Source organism: Phaenicophaeus curvirostris, chromosome 16 (assembly GCF_032191515.1).
Source record: "Phaenicophaeus curvirostris isolate KB17595 chromosome 16, BPBGC_Pcur_1.0, whole genome shotgun sequence".
NCBI lineage: Eukaryota > Metazoa > Chordata > Aves > Cuculiformes > Cuculidae > Phaenicophaeus > Phaenicophaeus curvirostris.
This window is the reverse complement of record NC_091407.1, coordinates 8,138,294-8,156,124: the sequence shown is the minus strand read 5'-3', so window position 1 is coordinate 8,156,124 and position 17,831 is coordinate 8,138,294.

Sequence of the window (17,831 nt, the reverse complement as noted above, 5' to 3'; positions counted from 1 at the left end):
AATCTTGATTTGTGACAAAACACTTATTTGCTGTCCACGGGTGCCTTGGAAAACAAGCTGTGCCAAGACTGTGGGGCCCAATACTCTTCAATCAGGCTGTAATTGCTTGTTGCAGCTCTAAGTGTAGGTTTGAACTTTTTATTTGAAGAGTTATCACCTGAGGAAAGCAGACAGCCTCCATCCTCCTGTGCCTTCAGGAGAGGAGAGGGCAAGTTCTCCAACCAAAAGGCTCAGCAGTGAGCTAAGCCCACATAAGGCATTGCAAACTGCCAGATAAGACCTGAAAGAAGCTGTTGCATCAATTCATATTAAAACACAACTCTCCTTTCCTTTTCTGGAGAAACCAGAAATCCTGCTAGACCAGGGGATTTGGGTAGGAGCTACAACAGCCTTTCTACAAAGAGAAAGGGTCCTTCTTTCTGTTTCTGCGAAACTACTGTGGTCCTCAGCATGCTGGCCCTGACATGGACAATCACAAAGCTCTGGTCTGTGCCACCACCTCTGCTGACCTGACCAAAGGGTTTAGTGGAGATATCTGGGCATCTCTTGTATTCATAACCTACAAAATCACTGTTGTCCCCTGGCTTATTCAAAGAGAAAGGAATAAGTCTTCTAAGTAGCTAATTCTAGGGTTCAAAAACTGTGAAATGAAGTCTGTGAGCTGCTCACTGGTGGGATATTGGGGAAATAAAAGAAGTTGGCTCTTCCCATTATGTTAGAATCTTCCAAGCTTTGTGCAATCGTGTCTCCTGAGTGCTGAACAGGCTCCTTGCTCTCCTGGCCACCTAATTAGAGTACTCTGCAAATGTGTGGTTTTTTTCTTCAGAATCGTTTACATTATGCCCAACACAGCTAGTCAGTTTGGGGAGCACTTATTAGGATTTAAAACAATAAGCTACCAATTATCTCTTGCTCCCTGGCTGAGTGGGGAATGCAACCTTTTGTCTCGCTTCCTAAATAAGGAAGCTGAGGAGCTGTGCAGGGAGCTGTGTGAAGCTGCTCTGCTCTCTCCTGGGGCACCCTTTATTTATGCTTTGCTGCTCTCCCTCCTGTACTGAGCAAGTGGTGGCTTTAATGCCCTTTCCACTGCAAAAATGCTCGTTCAAGAAGCGTCCTGTGCTTCTGAGCAGGAGGAAAAAGTGCAGCAGCCATCCTAACTCAGGAGTCCAACTTGACTTGATAGACACATCCCATTTGGACTCTAAACAGCAGGCTGACACCTCTCTGGTCAATAAGTCCTCTTCTACCACACACCGTAGCCTCCGAGCAGCTGGCTGTTTCTTAGGTTACTCTAACATGTTTTAAACAGTATTTCTCTGAGAGCTCAGCTCACCTGGTTGTGGCTGTTTTTTCTAGTTGTGACATGAAACATAGCAGCATGACGGGCTCTTCTAGGGTAGGGCCAAACCCACGTGTCATCTAGGCAATCCAAGATCTTTTGGGGAACACCATGTGGGCCCTGCAGGTCCTCTATGCTCCTCTTGATGCTTTATTCTCCTGTGAAAGCTGACCTTTGAGATAACTCAACCTTGCATTTAATATCTGTATTCAGCTTCTACAGAGATAGTCGGAGGCCAAGTCACCAGCTCATGGGTTCCAGCACATCCCTTGGGTAACAGTTCAGCGTTGTTTAAGGTACCTTATCACAAGGCTATTGGTCTTTCTAGTTCATACACCATTAGTTGGGGGCAGCAGCAAACTGTGTCTGATTCTATGAGGTGAGAAGGGTCTCTGGAGTCAAATCCTGCAGAGCTGGCCTGTGTCCCTACCAGTGTTGCTGAGCTAGAGTTAAGATCAGAGCATTACTTGCCATTAGCCCTGTGAAACAGGAGTAGTTGAGGAAACTTCAGCCAGATTGATGTCTTTATTTATGCTGAGGGGGGACTTTATTCCAGCCTGCTGAAGCAAATCACTATGATTAAATGTCAGAAGCTGGTTTCTTGTAACCTTTGGTAAGAAAACTTTCCTGTCTAGAAGAGTATTTCAAGGATGAAATACTCTCCAGTGCAGTGTGTGAGTTTAAACCCTCTTGAAATAAAATACCTTCAGAACAGGCTTTAAATACAAGCTAGGTGACATGCTGACAAGTACGTGTCTCTAGTCTGGGAAAAACTCCCTCTCAGATGGGTGACTGAGGTCATTTCATGCTGAAAATCCTTCCGCCATCCCCAAATGGCACAGCTAGGAATTGCTCTGACAGCAATCCCCAACCACAAGCAATGTTGTGGTCTTTTCTTGATCATCTTCCACATCCAGAACAGGTGCTTGGTTCTACAGGCTTCATCCTGCCCCAGCTCACCAGTCAGCAGCTCAGAGCTGTGGGGGCTTGCTGTGGACACTAGAAGCTTCCCTGTGGTTGGGGTGGAGGAATTACAAGGATAAAGCCCTTTCTGTACTGCCACATGGATGCAGATCTGTTAACATCAAAGGTCCTGACTCACACTGGACTTTGTGACCCTTTGGAATGACCAGTGGGCCATTCATGTGCCTGGGTCACAGTTTGGGACCCTTGGCTGCAGGCCACAGGGCTTTCTTGGGAGTGATGAGCTGCTGTTAGGAGTTGTTGTAAAGTATAACCAATGACAAGTGTCCCTGCCTGTCAACCCCATCATCCCAGCCCCTGCTGAGCCACTTAAATGCCTGATTTGTGAGCTATTGCTTCAGATTGTTGCCTCTTTTCTCTACCTTCTTTTTCACCTTAGACAGTAGAGATTAAGCTTTGTCACATCCAGCCTGGTGAGTCTGTTCCTACACTTACTACTTCAAGTCAGCCAAAATCTCCTTTGCCATTTAACTTTGTGATTGACTGCTAATAGGTGACAGTTCATTGGTAACTGGAAATCATAAATCCACCATGTCTGTCCTTTCTGTAGTCTTCTTGGAATCAAAAGCTATATCCTCAGGTACCATAAATCTGCACGTCTCCGTTAGCTCCAAATGGGAAAAGTAAACAGCCCAGTTCCTTGCCTGTTCTCTGGATCTAAGTAACAAAGACGCAACAACTTGTCTTTATTTTGCAGGTCATGCTTAAAGAAATAGCTCTTCTAGTATCTCTAGGAGATTAATCCTTAGAGAGGTGCAAAAGCATTGCTGCCTTCTAACAAATGAGAAAGACATGACAAGTTGTCAAATGGAGACGCCTTATTCAGAGGATTAATGGCACATCTGAAGGAAGTTGTCTTATCTGGAAAGAGCTGTCTTAACAGAGGATCCAGTGTGTGGCTTATGAAACCCCCTCAAATCTGTCATAGTTGAGTTACAGGTGATATTTGCTCTAGGTCATTGTTTCTGATTTTTGACCTGTTGATGGTGATTGATATTGGAAGATCATTGCTTGAGAAGGAGGGTGGATCAGATGGTGCCAGGCTGTTTCCAGGAGGCAGATTTGAACAGGGAGTAAAAGACAGTGGTAAAGCAATGATAAAATATCACGGAGAACACCCACATCAGAGGATGTGCTACCTGGCAGTGTCTTCAGGCATGTGTATGCACAAACCTCCATGGCCTCCCTCTTTTCCCAGAAAATGATGCTGCAGTGACAATTCCCAGGGCGTTGCAGGGCTGGGGTGTTCCCATGGCACATCGCACTGTACTGACTGTTTTCCTGTCAAGCTCGGGTGTGAAAATCCAGGGGGACCTCCTCATCAGTCTGTGAAGGTTTAACTCATTCAGCTGAGCGACATCCCTTAGTCTGCAGGATTCATCAGTGAATTTAACCAGAAGCAAAATGAGTCAGGAAGACAATTAAGCTATTGATTCAAGATCCTGTCGGGAAGGAACCTGCAGTCAGGCTATGCTAATAAAGCTACATGGATTCATCAATTGCTATTAGTAATTTTGGTTCAGGCGGGTTTTCTTTTATTCAATATTTTCTTTTATTCAAGTCAACTTCATTTTGGAGCACTTCTTTACAAGAGCTTGAAGCAAGGGAGTCTGTTATTGGATTATTGGCCCTAGAGTTGTGTGTGGAAATCTAAAATCACCGAAACTGTCTCTGTCAAGGGGTCTGTGTGTATGTACAAGTAGTTGTTAAAAGATAGGGATCCCAGCATGAATCCAGCATCACGCAATAATTTGCAGATTAAGGTTCTGGTCCTCTCACCATCCCCATATTTCCAAGTGACTCTGCTTGGACAACTGCAGTGTCTGACAAGCTGTAAATCTTGCGTGACTGTTGAAGTGAAGGCTTGTCAGGCTGCCACTGAAGAGCAGCCAGGGAGACAGCTGATGTCTACAGCCTTGATGTAGAGTCTGGGTGGCATTGCTGTAGAAAAAGGCAAAGAGAAGAGCACAGACCCTGGCTGAGAAGGAAGAGTAGGTGCAAGCCATGTTGAGGTCCTGGGTCTTCCTTGTTTATAACTGCTCCTAAATGTCTCTGCACTAATTGAGCTTGGAGGGTGAAAACCAAAGCTTTTCGGGTGTGCAGTCCCTGGGCCAAGTTGAGACCCTCTTGAATTAATAACTAGGCCTAATTTCCATTGAAAGAGCTTGAGAGATACAGAACTTCTCTAGCTTTTGGGGTAGAAAATGTCTTATTTTCTGTTCTACCACTTATCTGGCTTCTCTTGTTAAGCAAGTCATTGAATCTCCTGGAACCTCAGTCTTTGTATAACTTTGAAGAACCATCACCCTTCCTCCCTCAAGGGCTGCAGCATGTGTTGAGTGCCAAGACTCGTGGGGCAAAGCTCTTCCCCATCCAGGCTGGTGCTTTTGTTTGCATGAAAATGCACCATAAACCCGCTCCAATTTATACTGAAATGCAACTTTTTGACAGCTGAGTGCTCTGTTTGGACATTACAAGGTCTTATCATACATGTTCTGATAGCTTTAGGAGCTAGCGTATCTGCTGCAAAGTTGAGAAGTTTGATGGGAAACATTATTGTGGGGCTTTGTTCCAAATCGGGCTGAAGGGGATTTCTTCTAACTGTAACCTGGGTTTCCTTTGGAGTGGAAACTCTGAAGTTCAACCAGCGCTGATGAATAAGTTGTTGAAGTTCAGCACAGTAGGTCACTTTTTTCAGTGTTCACATGGGTGTAATGCAGAGTATTGTAAAGTAAATCCCTTGACTGCTCGAGCTAACATGCTCCAATTCCATTGGCAATTGGCCTGCTATTTTGGAAGGAAAATGTCACTGCTGTCCTAAATAAGATTTGCTTCTAAGAGGCTCTGGAGTGAAAACTTGCCTCCATCAAAATCTTGCACGGATTAGAGCGGAGGTAGCTGCACGTTTTCAATGCAATTCTGTGCCAATTTAAGGTAATAGGCTTCCAGGATAGTGCAGTCAGTAAGGAAGGGTGAGCTTCAGAAGGTTTGTTCCTAATGAGCCACTAAACACATGGATGTATTGATGAATATCTTGTGTCTGGGCTGGGATTGTTGATGGGAACAGGTTTTATTCTGGATTTCCCTACCTGAGTTAAGGATCTCAGGGGTGGATGCTGCCTTCCGGCTTTTCTAGTTGAAGGCAGAACCCCAAATGTGAAAGGTGGAGGGAAATACGTGGGATTGATCAGAAATTATGGGCAGAAGCAAGGATGAATTTCTCTAATCTTTCTGTACAAGCATTGGGAGAAACATTTCACTCATTTATATTTGCATAATATAAATAAGCTTTTTTCTAGAAGATCTGTTTAGGAAAATTAAATAATTTCCTACATTTGCTATGAGGCTTTGTTTCAAAAATCTTGTTGGCCCTTTTGAGCATGGGAAGCAGGATGCTGGGAGGAGGACTCTGATATCCTTGTATGTCTCTCGTCCTGTAACACTGGGACAAGAAAACCTGCTCCAGAGTAGCAAGCAAAAGATTTCTTAAGTGCAAGAGGGTGTTGAAATGTGACTTGTGGGGCAAGAAAGCTCTGGGAGTGTATGTCTATTCTTTCTTATTAGTCTAAGGCAGTGGCGTTGCATTTTGATGGGGGAAAAAATATCCTGCTCTGCCTGAAAGCCAGATTTTCAGGTGTGGGAACTGTGTCAGCTGGCAAAAGAACTGAGGAAAGAAAGGGCTTCTGGTCACTTAAAAGCAAAAAAAATCCAAACAAAACACTTAATTCACAGTTAAATGAAAGAAATGGGGGGGATAAAGAGGGGAAGATGGAGAAGAGCTTCGTTCACCAAAATGTTTGAGACTTCCAATCAGTATCTGTGCAACCTTGCTATTGTCTTCAAGCTGATGGTACCGGTGCCCCTCCTGCTGCTCAGGGGAATGCAATCCCAGAGCTCCCAGAACAAACCACTTTACAGAGTGGCTGGGACATGAAGCACGGAAATGAAGTAAAAAAAGAAGCTTGGGAGGGAAAGTGTGGCTGTTCCTCTCCAGATGTGACAGAAAGGGGCCAGGCAAACACCACTGCACTTAACCCCTTTCATGGCTGGAGCAAGTATTTCTCCAGCATGTGCTGCATTTTTTTTTAACCTACCCTATGAATAACGTTTTGACCAGTTAAAAGCTGACATGCTAATGAAAGACTATTAAATCCTGCCACTTCCTCTGCAAAGTGGGAATAAGTTAAGATAGACACAACTGTGGAGAGGGAAAGGTGGCTCTGAATGTGTTGGTTTATTAAACATTTCACCCTCAGTGCATTTAATATGTATGAGACTTCTGTCACTGTTCTACTAGTGCTCCTTGAGGCCTCAGTGACAAAAAGAGCCTTAAAGCAGAGGAAAACACATCTCTGGCAATGCAGGGGAGGCTCCTCTGGCTGCTGCAATACAAGAATGAGGGCCAGGAGCAGCCCAGGGAACCCCAAACCCCTGGCCAGCAGCATCAGGATTCCCATATATTCCATGGTGATGCCTTGTCTCGCTGCAGGTGGCTCTGATGCTGCATCTCCTCCTTTCTGTGCTGTTGTTACCTGAAACATAAGGATGCTTTGGCCAAGGACCAGAGCCCTTTGATGTTTGAGCACCAGGGAGAGCGTAGCAGAAGTGGGGACAACCTTGCAAGTATCTCACCCTATTTCTTAGGGTCACAAAACAATTTTGTCTCATTTGACCCAGTCTTGCTCCTCCTGTTTAGAGTGCCAGATAGGCACCTCACCAAGCTTATCTGGGGAACAGGGTTTTTTTCTTCTTGCTACCATCATAACACTTTGCAGATATTTCCTTGTAGCCCTAAAGAAATGATAATGCAGGCCAGAGGAGGAGGCAGATGAATTTGCTGGCTAACAAAGATAAATTTAAATTAAATCATGCTTGACTGGCCATCCTGCCACAACAAGCATTCAACCCTGAACCTCGGCCTTGCAGATTATCTGGAACAAACACGAAGTTGCCCAGGGCTGGTAACCCAACGAAAAAGGTTTTGTGACCCTATTTCAGGTTGAAAACCCTAGTTTTAGAAATGCTGAGCCTTCTAGAAAAGTAAGAGCCTTACTTATAGTGGTCTGAAGTGAAGCTCTGCTTAGGACATTGGAGGCACAGAGCTTTCTCTAAGGTTACATAAATGCAAAGTTTGGATAAAGGAAGAAAACTGCCTTCATCACCCACCGGTGTACAGAAAGGGAGAGGGGAATATTATACTTTTTCGCTGTGATGAGTTTCCAGTGGTCCTGGGGATTCACGCGTGATCTGGATTTTTCCTCCTTGCAAAACCACTTCAGTGAAAGATGTTAAAGTGGCTTTTATTTACCCCAGCAGTACCAGGTCTTTACTGTCTCTGTGGGTCCTGCTCTCTTATCCCTTGGAAAGTCACCCAAACAAAGAAGGTGACTGTGGGGAGCTGGAGGAGAAGGGGAGCCCAGTTAGTTTTTCCCACGTTTGAGGACTTGCACTATAACCATGCCTGTACTGAGACCATGGTCCTTTCCAACATCTGCTCTTCCTATACCCCACTAGCTCTAGGGTGTCCCATACAGAAGCTCCCATAAAAATAGTTCTCTATGGGCTGTGTAAAAATATAACTACCAATGCTTCCTGTCAGCATACTTTTGTGTTTGGGTTTTGTTAAGCGATATCCCAAATCCCATGGTCCTGGGAGCTACTGGGGTATAAGAAGCAGCTCTTGGTGGGGATGGAGGGCATGTGGCACTCTGCAGGACTCAGTCCACAATGCACTGGAAGTCAGCACCAAGGCACTTTCAGCCCCAGCTGCTCCTCTCCTCCCTCTGCCACAAAACTCTTGGGTTAATTTTTGTCTCTTTTTGATTATTTTTTTTCCCCATGAATTTATCTTGTTGTTGCACTGCCCGTACTTGTTAAAGGTCACAAAATAAGCACTGTGCCACTGTCTTGTGTATCAAAGCTGCTCTCTACATTAGCTTTTCATGTGTTTTCAGACCATTAAAACTGTACTCTTGCTCTTTGCTTCTGTGATCAAAGCACCATTCATGCAGTAATCTCATACAGAATGTGCTTTATCTCCCCCAGCAACTATTGCCTCCTCGTTGCCTCCTCCTGTGATGCTGCTCTTGGAGGATGTTTCTTTTTCTGCGAATCTTTTTTCTCCTTCTCCCTGGCTGTGGTTGTGCAGGGCTCCAGTGGAAGGAAATAGTTAAGTTTTTTTATAAGAAGGTGGTAAAAATGGTAAGAAGCACCTTATTTGTTCTATAATGAGACTCCTGGTACCACCGTAAGCAGTTACTGACTGTTTGTCAGTGCACCTAGCAAACAGAAAATTGTCTTATAAACAGTTTTTAGAGGCTGAAAGGTCATAAAAAGGGATTTAGCACGTTTGCGGGGACATCTTTGTTTAAACAGTGCCATTAGCCTCTTTGCAGACCTTTTTATAGTGCTTTCTCCCTTGTTCATTGCTCTCCTTTCTTGGTTTTTTTGCTGGTTTCCTTTTCCTTATTCAGTACTGAAGTTGTTTTCTCATGAAAGCAGAGGTGGGCTGGGTGGGTATGTCCAGGACAGGACTCTGTGCAGCTGCTGTGAAACGAAGTCTTTTAGGAAAATGGAAAAGGAGGTGATGGGTTGGGATGAAGGCACCCCTCATCATTTTTGGTCTGTGTTTTTTCAGTCAGAAATGCCATGATTCTATAACCAAAACCCTTCAGAGTTCACCCAAAATCACCATTTTCAATAGCAAACAGTGCTACAAGGGGCAGAAAACATGGGGGGGGGGAGTGGCAGGTGGGGTCACCTACATTAAAATAATTGAAGTTGAAAGCAGACCTTGGGGTATTTCAGGCCAGAAAAGGGGGGAGTCTGTGCAGAGAGGGATCCTGAGGGGGCTGGAGCTGGCAAAGGAAAAATAAAATAAAGCCTAAAGTTCAGCAAAGTATTTTCACAGATGTGTCATTCAGGAGTGGTTCATAGAACTGAAGAATGGCAAACAGAGTATTCTGTATGAAAGGAGAAGGAAAAGCAATCCCAGCAGCGACCAGTCTTTCACAGGCTGTGAAGCTTTAGACAAATTGCAAAGGGAAGAATAATGGGATGAAAATAGGACCGAGTCCAATCCAGACTTACAAAAGCATATTGAACCTGCTTGTCTTGATATTTTTTGGTTGGTAGGGAACTGGTTTCCTCCACAAATGAAAAATGCATTTCTTCAACTGGCTTTTGGTTAAGTAATATTTTGGGGATATTCAGTGGAAGAAGAGAAATGAATCACCTGTGCCAAAAGACAATGCTGGTGTGTGACGAAGTAAGTATTAATAAGTGATTAAAGGCATTCAGCCTGGAAAATGGGTTCTTAGCAGTCAGAAGAGAGGGGATGACCTGAAGACCCTGTTGGTGGAGAGTTTGAGAAGAGCTGAAAGGTGCGGCAGTCACAGCAAGGGCTGGAGCAGAGGTGTGGTCTGCACGTGACAGGAGGTCCCTCAATCCCCCAGGTACCACTACTGCTATATCAGAGCCAAAATGGGTGGTGAGGGAGGATTAGCAGCATCAAGCAAAAGCAAAACTTGCTGGGATTGTACAGGTTTTCAAGCAAATCAAACCTATGCCCTCAAGTATTTGTACTTCAAAGCAAAGGCTGTGAACATGGCTGGAATGACCTTGGTGAAGACCAGAGCTGCTTGCTGCAGGTGATGTGTACTTCACCAGCTCTGTCTATACACAGCCATGGGTATTTTCATCTGACCTATGCTTGGCATCAAGAAATCTGGGATACTTGCTGTGATGCTGCTGAACTTGGCCATCACCTGATAGGTGATGGGATAAATCACTTAAATGAGGACAAAGGCGACATTTATTTCAGGGGTGTGGTTATATTTAAAAAGTGCTCCTTGGAAACAAAGTCTGATGAGCTTTTGGTCAACAAAAAGCTGTCACTGCACTGCTGGGATACAGGGGCTCCTGCAGGAACCATCCTGGTGCATGGAGCACCAGAATAGGCATCACTTCATTATCTGCTACTGCTCAATGAGCAGAAGGAAATTCCCTCTTCTATTGCTGTTGCTGTAGTTTCGTGACTCATATTGTGTCTAATTACTTTCCTTCATCTGAAGGCAAGACCCAAGCCCCACCTGCCCTTCCCTGCGGGGTTCTCCTGTGCTCCTGGAAAATGAGGCTGCCAGCAGAGGGCACACAATATATGAAGATGTAGATCCTCTATAGGTCCTGAGAGGAAATGCCTCCTAGTGCTGGTTGGCACACCCTGAGCTCCTTTTCCGAAAGGAGAAACTGAGGCACGGAAAGAAGTGATTTTTCCCGAGATTGGAGAGCATCAGGAGCAGAATGCATGGCAACACTGAGACAGCCACTCGACTGATTTTGGTTTAGATTCATTCCCTCCCCTCAGGCTCTATTTTCAGTGTCTGGGGCTGGTTTTGGGGGTTCTCCTTTTGCTTGACCCAAGGGGACTGTGGGCCCATGCTGAGGCCATTCAAGTCTAAATTTTTTATGGCCAATAGGGATTTTTGGGGGGGTGCCCACCCCAGAGCTGTCAGGGTGGAAAGGGGGAGGTGGAGGAGACCTTGGCTACAGCCTTCCACCTCCTGGTTGCATCCCCGTCACAGGGACGGGCACAACTACAAGCATAAAATCATAGAATAACCAGGTTGGAAGAGACCCACCGGATCATCGAGTCCAACCATTCCTATCAAACACTAAACCATGCCCCTTAGCACCTCGTCCACCTGTGCCTTAAACCCCACCAGGGAAGGTGACTCAACCCCCTCCCTGGGCAGCCTGTTCCAGTGCCCAATGACCCTTTCTGTGAAGAATTTTTTCCTAATGTCCAGCCTAAACCTCCCCTGGCGGAGCTTGAGGCCATTCCCTCTCATCCTGTCCCCTGTCACTTGGGAGAAGAGGCAGAGTCAGAAAGGAGGATCTGGTGACCTCCTTCAGCCTCTGCTGGGGTCTGGGGGTCCTTGACCAGAGGTTAGGATGCGGTACCCAAAACATGCAGCTTAGATGCCTTCATGCCCTTTGTTAGCATGGCCACCAAGTACCTTTTTGCCCTTAGAGAGGCGACAGCGTCCTTGAACCACATGTGTTCATAAGCCTTCACCTCTTTTCTAGACAGCTCTGATCAAAAGCAGTTTACTGCACTTCAGCATCCGTGAATGGAAATTTCCCCCATCTCCTGCCAGGTCCTTAGGGTTTCCAAATGTCAAGTTGTCAACTGCAAATGCTATTTGAAAATGCTTAGCAAGTTGTAGTCCGTTGGCATCAGTCAGTCACCAAAGATAACCATCTTGTTTTCTTGCTCTTCTCTTTAATATTCCCTCCCAGCAAAGCTCTGGAGATGTCATTAGGAGCAGTGAGCTCTTTGGAGCCGGGCTAACAACTGCTGAGTAGGTTGTTCCTGTGTAAATAATTTGCTTCTCAGCTTCTTTCCATGCCCTGCACTGAGGGCGACAAGTCCTGGCTCGGTGATGGAAAAGGTGCTGGCTCTGAGCAGGTGAAAGTGGTGCTGCTCCTTAGACACCAGCTTTTTGTGGAAAGTGAGCAGCAAGCAGGTGGACGTGGTGGCAACCTCGAAAAAACTTTGCACTATTCTACAGGGCTGGATACCCCAACTTGGTGGTGAGAGGACAGGGAGGGAATAATGATGCTTGCAGCTCTACCAGATATGGAGCCCCACAGCTACCACAAATCAGGATGTGATGGGCTTTGAGCCCTGTTCTCCTCCTCTGTGGTCAATCTAGGAAGCTGTGTGCAATGAAGTGATCCATGCTGGGTCAGAAATTGCTTGTGGGGCAGCTTTCAGTGCAATAATTGGGCCCTGTTATTAATGTCCTTTTGCTTATCTGTCCACCTAGAATTTCTCAGCGGGCTCTGGCTTCCCTCCTCTTCCCTCTAAAACCTTCTCTCCTCACTACAACCTTCTCTCCCAGGTTCTCTGCGTTATTACAAAGAACCATCCCATTAAATAATTCCAGGAAATAACCCTGAATATTGTACCTCAGCCTTAAAACAAAGGGCTGAAAATGTCCCTGGGAGGTCCTTACCACCTGGAAGCAATAATTCTAATTAGCTTCCATGCCTGTCCAGTCTAATAAATCCTAATGAACAGTAGCTGATTGAAATATATTTTTGTGAGTTTTTTAAAACAGTAAGAGTGCCCCACTCCAAGGGAGCAGTTAATGATGTTGGCGGATGCCCCTGCAATGGAACAGGATTGAGCTAGAAGAGCAGGGGGCTGATGTTTTCTGTGGCCTATGGGGGATGTGAAATGCTGGCTTGGAGATTGGTGAGGCAGCCTTAACTAACAGAAATGTCTCTGCAAACCTTCAAGGCTTTTGATGGTTGCTCACCAAGCGATCTGACTCTTTTTAAACAGCAGCAAGGACCAGGAAAGAGGTTTGAACTCGTGTTAGTGGCACAGTTTGAGACTGGAGGGAGTCTGTGCGGAGCCAAGATGTGCCCACTTCTCTCCCCAAGCAGATACGGGTGAGGGGAGAATAAACTATTATAACAACAGGACAAGAGGAAATGGCCTCAAGTTGTGCTAGGAAAGGTTTACATTGGATATTAGGAAAAACTTCTTTACTGGAAGAGGCTGTTTAGGTGGATTCACCATCCCTGGAGGGGCTCAGAAACCATGGAGACATAGCACTTGGGGACATGGTTTGGTGGGAATGGGCTGGTGGTTGGACTTGATGATCTTAAAGGTCTTTTCCAACCTTAACGATTCTGTGAACTAGGAATGAGAAAGAAGTTATTGATTAAAGCAGGATAAGAGGCAGCTTTATTCTTGTGAATTACCCAGATGGCAGCAAACATGAAAGCAAATCTTTACAGGTTTCAGCTGCTTTGCAAATGACCTTTTTTTCACCTGCACAAAATATATGTTGTACCTCTTGTCCTATAAATCAAACCTTTTGAATTTTCAGTTTTTCAGCAAAGTGGATTTCTGTTACCAGGAGAGATTTTGTTGGCAAAAATATCCACTGTTATTACAGCTGTTGCTCTTGCCCTGCTTCATCCTACAAAAGCTGAAGCAGCTTCAGGTAACACCACCAGCAAGACGTGCGAAGGTTGATCATGGGGCCCAGAAGACTCTGGTTGCACTCGGGGATATCGCAGAGACCCACCTGCAGGAAACGCATCTCACACAGCGCACAGGCTGGGATGCGCACAGGCTGGGATGCACTTGCTGAAATGCGATCTGTACATTTTAAACACACAAATCATCCCTTCCCCTGGTGCTGGACTGTATTACACAGAAATATGTTCTCTCCTATGCATCCTGATGTCTTTTTAGCTGCCTCCACCAAGCTGTTCTTTGTCCTGCAGATATATTTAACCTATTGCTTCTAGCTTGTTTGCACCTTTATTTGCTTCCCTGCCTCCACATGTCTATAAATAAGAACATTTTCACATACAGAGCTAATGAAAGGGCAAAGGTGAGATCGAGTTGGACTTTTAACGTTCATTTGTCTTCAGTTTACAGGAGGCTTGTGCTCCTGCTAAATGTTTGATACAGGTTAAGCTGTGTGGCTCCCATTTGAGCTAGCCTGAGCCTTGTTTCTGTAAGTATACTCTGTCTTTTTAAGCTTTATGTCCTCTTCTGTGTCTGACCCCCACACCACCTGGAGCCCTGCGACATGCAGAAAATGGGTGATGGGAAACTCCAATATGATGCTGGTCTGTATGTGGCCATCACAGGATTGCCCCATGAGTCAGATCCTGGAGTGTTTTTCTATGTCCACTTCTAAACTACCCAGCAGGAGGATTTTACATCCTTGCCTTTTAGGACTACCCTAAATAATTCCTATTTTCTTAAGCGTTAAGAGCAGCAAAAGCAAAGAGATGGTTGCACAGATTTCAGCTGGCAACCTCTGTGTGCTTGGTGTGTGGAGGATTGGCTTTGTGGTTGCTAAAGGCCACCGATGCCTTTTCCAGCAGCTCGTGGTTGATGTGGGCAGCACAGGTCCCTGGAAGCAGTGTGGCTGTTCAAACACATGCTCTGTGTGCACCTTTGCCTGGCTGCGTGGGTGTATCTCTGTTCCTGCTTATCAGCTTGTTGCTGTGAACAGCTTGCGACACTCATGGAAATGCTGGTTGACAGCAGGCATGGGGAGATCTTTCAGAGCCAGTTTTGTCGTCCTTAGGCTTCTTTATGGCAAAACTTTTCGCCCCTAAGGCTATAGCAAGTCTGGAATTTCTCAGGAGCTTTATATGGGCATATCTTTAAAGCTCTGGGGTTTGGAGCTGCATCTCCAGGAGGACTGCCAGCTGTTGCCCACTGGATGAGTGAAAATCAGCTCTGGAGATTGTGGCAGCAGTGTGCTGTGGCCAAGTAAGATTCCCATCCAACTTTATACTTATGTCCACCTGCATCTGCCTGGGGTTCAGGGAGCAGAAGTGACTTTGTCCCCTACAGCTGTCCCTCAGGTCTCCTGAGTCTTACAAGTCTTGGAGAGGATCATAGAATCACCAGGTTGGAAAAGACCCATCGGATCATTGAGTCCAAACATTCCTATCAAACACTAAACCATTCCCCTCAGTGCCTCGTCCACCTGTCCCTTAAACACCTCCAAGGAAGGTGACTCAAACATCTCCCTGGACAGTCTGTTCCAGTCCCCAGTGACCCTTTCTGTGAAAAGTTTTTTCCTAATGTTCAGCCTAAACCTCCCCTGGTGGAGCTTGAGGCCATTCCCTCTTGTCCTGTCACTTGGGAGAAGAGCCCAGCTCTCTCCTCTCCACAACCTCCTTTCAGGTAGTTGTAGAGAGCAATGAGGTCTCCCCTCAGCCTCCTCTTCTCCAGGCTAAACACCCCCAGCTCTCTCAGCTGTTCCTCATAAGGCCTGTTCTCCAGCCCCCTCACCAGCTTGGTTGCTGAAGATTGATGTAGATTGGGTGCCCTTTACCCTTCACCGGGACAGCAGGATTCTGCACCCTGATGTGGAGCTGGCCGTCCATCCCAGCATACCCCCCACAGTGCCGTGGCTTGGGGTGGGAGTAGAAGACCAGGTGTTTTCAGCAAGGTTTGTGCTCAAGGACATGCCTGCGGCTGGCCAGGGCTCGGCACGTCAGCTGTTCAATGTCTATGGGTGGGATTAAAATAGCCAGCATGCTCCTCATGTCCCACCACACTCCGGCTTGTGCGCGTGAAGCAGGGCACTGCAGCAACTCCCAGGAGGGGCTCCGTGCAGGACAAGCCCCAGCCAAGAGCATTGTGGCAGCTCCCTCATCCAGATGTGCTCGGTGGGGCAACCAGCTGGATGCAGAGCTCTGCAGTACAGCTGGGGGCACAGCCTGTGTTTTTCTCTCTATATATATATTTGGGGGGGATTTATCAGAGTATCATGAGAAAGGTTTGTACTTTTGCTGTGTGCTTGGTCCAGCTCTTTCTAAACCAATTACTCATTTAACTCTGTTTGTGTAAAGAGATTTTGATAGACTGAAATTCTGGCCTTACAGCAATAAAGTCTCTTTAAATACTGCCCGAGCTGAAATATTTATTTTTGGCTTTGTTAGCTGTCTGAAGTGATGAAAGGATTCTCTCGGGCAGCTGTTCCTTGTGACTTGTATCATCAGCTGCCCCACAGGAAGATGTTCTCCTGACTTCCAGATGCTCTCCACGGGTTTGTAGTAGTCCAGTGCCTACTTTTTCTCATCTCCTTAGAGCTGGCGATCGCTCAGAAGTCGCCAGTATCAACTGTTTTCTTGCAATGTGCACTTAATGACCAAGGAGGGAGATGCTAATTTCGTAATCAAGTTCTGGGGGAGTCTGGACCTGTTCTTGGCTCTGGCACAGGCTTCCTGCATGACCCCAGGAAATTTGGGTCAGTAAAATGTAGTTCGCTCTCTGATGCTTTTGTTTTTCTCATCTCTGCCTCACCAGGCTTTCAGCTCTTTGAGGATCACGGACCCTCTGTGCCAGGGACTGCAGGAACAGCCACAGGATCGTGATCTCACCCAAAATCTGCAGGAACCACCATGGAACGGTAAGGTGAGGGAAAACAGGAGCAGGCAGATGAGCGAGTGGGCTTGCTGTCGTGCCCCCAAAGCAATGGGGAGATGAAATCCCAGGCCTGCAGTGTGGTCCTCAGCGTGTTGACCTGGTAGTGCTGGACCTTGGTGGGCTGCAAAAAGAGGAGGGGAGCAGAGCAGTGCTGATCCCCTGAGTGCGTCTGGGCTCAGTCCACGGCGCACAGGCTTGCAGGACGTTGAGCATCACGCAGGGACTTTGCGTACGGTAACCCTCAGCCATGGGCTGCAAACTACAGGTGCTTGGGCTTTGATTAAAGACCATAAAGCCATGGCTGTTGCTTTGCCACGCAGGGTGGCAATGCAATAAATCAGGATAAAACCAGTGAAGTGTTAAACAAGCCATGAGTGATTTACAATAAATTGTATAAAGAACATTATACGACTTCTATAGCATGAGGAAATTACTGTTGGAAAAGGATGTTACATGGTTTAGTTCTTGTTTCCTGTTGCATTTAGTGAGCTTTTTCTTGTCTCTGCACGACACCAAGCCCAGAGCAGGGCAGCTTGTGCATCACGCAGGCTACCTGCACGTGTCCCAGCCAAACAGTTGCTACCCAATAGCAAAACCTCTCCAGCAATGCAATATAGAGCAATATTTTGCCTCTTTGGACACACTCCCTTACCTTGTATTTGCTGTACAATGGTTGTCTTTGAGGGCTGGAAAGAAGCATCAAGCAATTCAGCATGCAGAAGAGGTATCTGCTTCTTCTCTATGGACATGTAACAACAGAAGCCTGTTGTGGGTCCCAGATTAAGTTATTTCTCACGCAAAACATCCTCTAGTATATTCAGCCCACAGATGTTCTGCATATATCCCCTACTATGTTAAGTTCTCTAATATATTCAGCTATTCGATGTTGTCTTCTTGGGTAATTCATTTAAACTATTAGCAGCTGCTTAGAAGCCTTCTGTCCCGTAAGATTTGCTTCTTAGTGCAACAAAGGTCATTTTGTCCAGTAAATGAGCTAATCCGCACCATCAGCAGTTTGCCTTAGTGATTTCAAATACCCCATCACACCACAAACGCATTTACATACAATATAATCAACTGGAATAATTTTACCTCTGAAGGGGGCCTGACCTACAGTGAAGTCCTTTAAATGAACAAATTCATTTTAATTCATTTTTAAACTGCTCTAGTGGCTCTTTAGTTAAATTGTATTTTGTTTGTCTTTAACTTTCTGTTGTCTTCTCAGTAAAATAGGCATAAATTTTCAGGAAGAAATCAGATTTGTGCAGCCCTGATAGCTTTCGATCTCCATCCAGTTTTGATACTGGCAACAAATTGGAAATCCATCATTTTTGCCTTGTCTTGCCCATGTAATAAACAAATAGGAATGTACCAGGCACCTGTAAAAATGAAACTCCTCTTATTCTCACTGAATATGACTACAGAGCAATCAATGAAATTAAAGGATGTGAAATTCCAGCTCCTTGAAAAGCAATTCTTTTGCTGGGAAGATCAGTGACTTCTTGCTGCATGAAGAATTGGACAAAA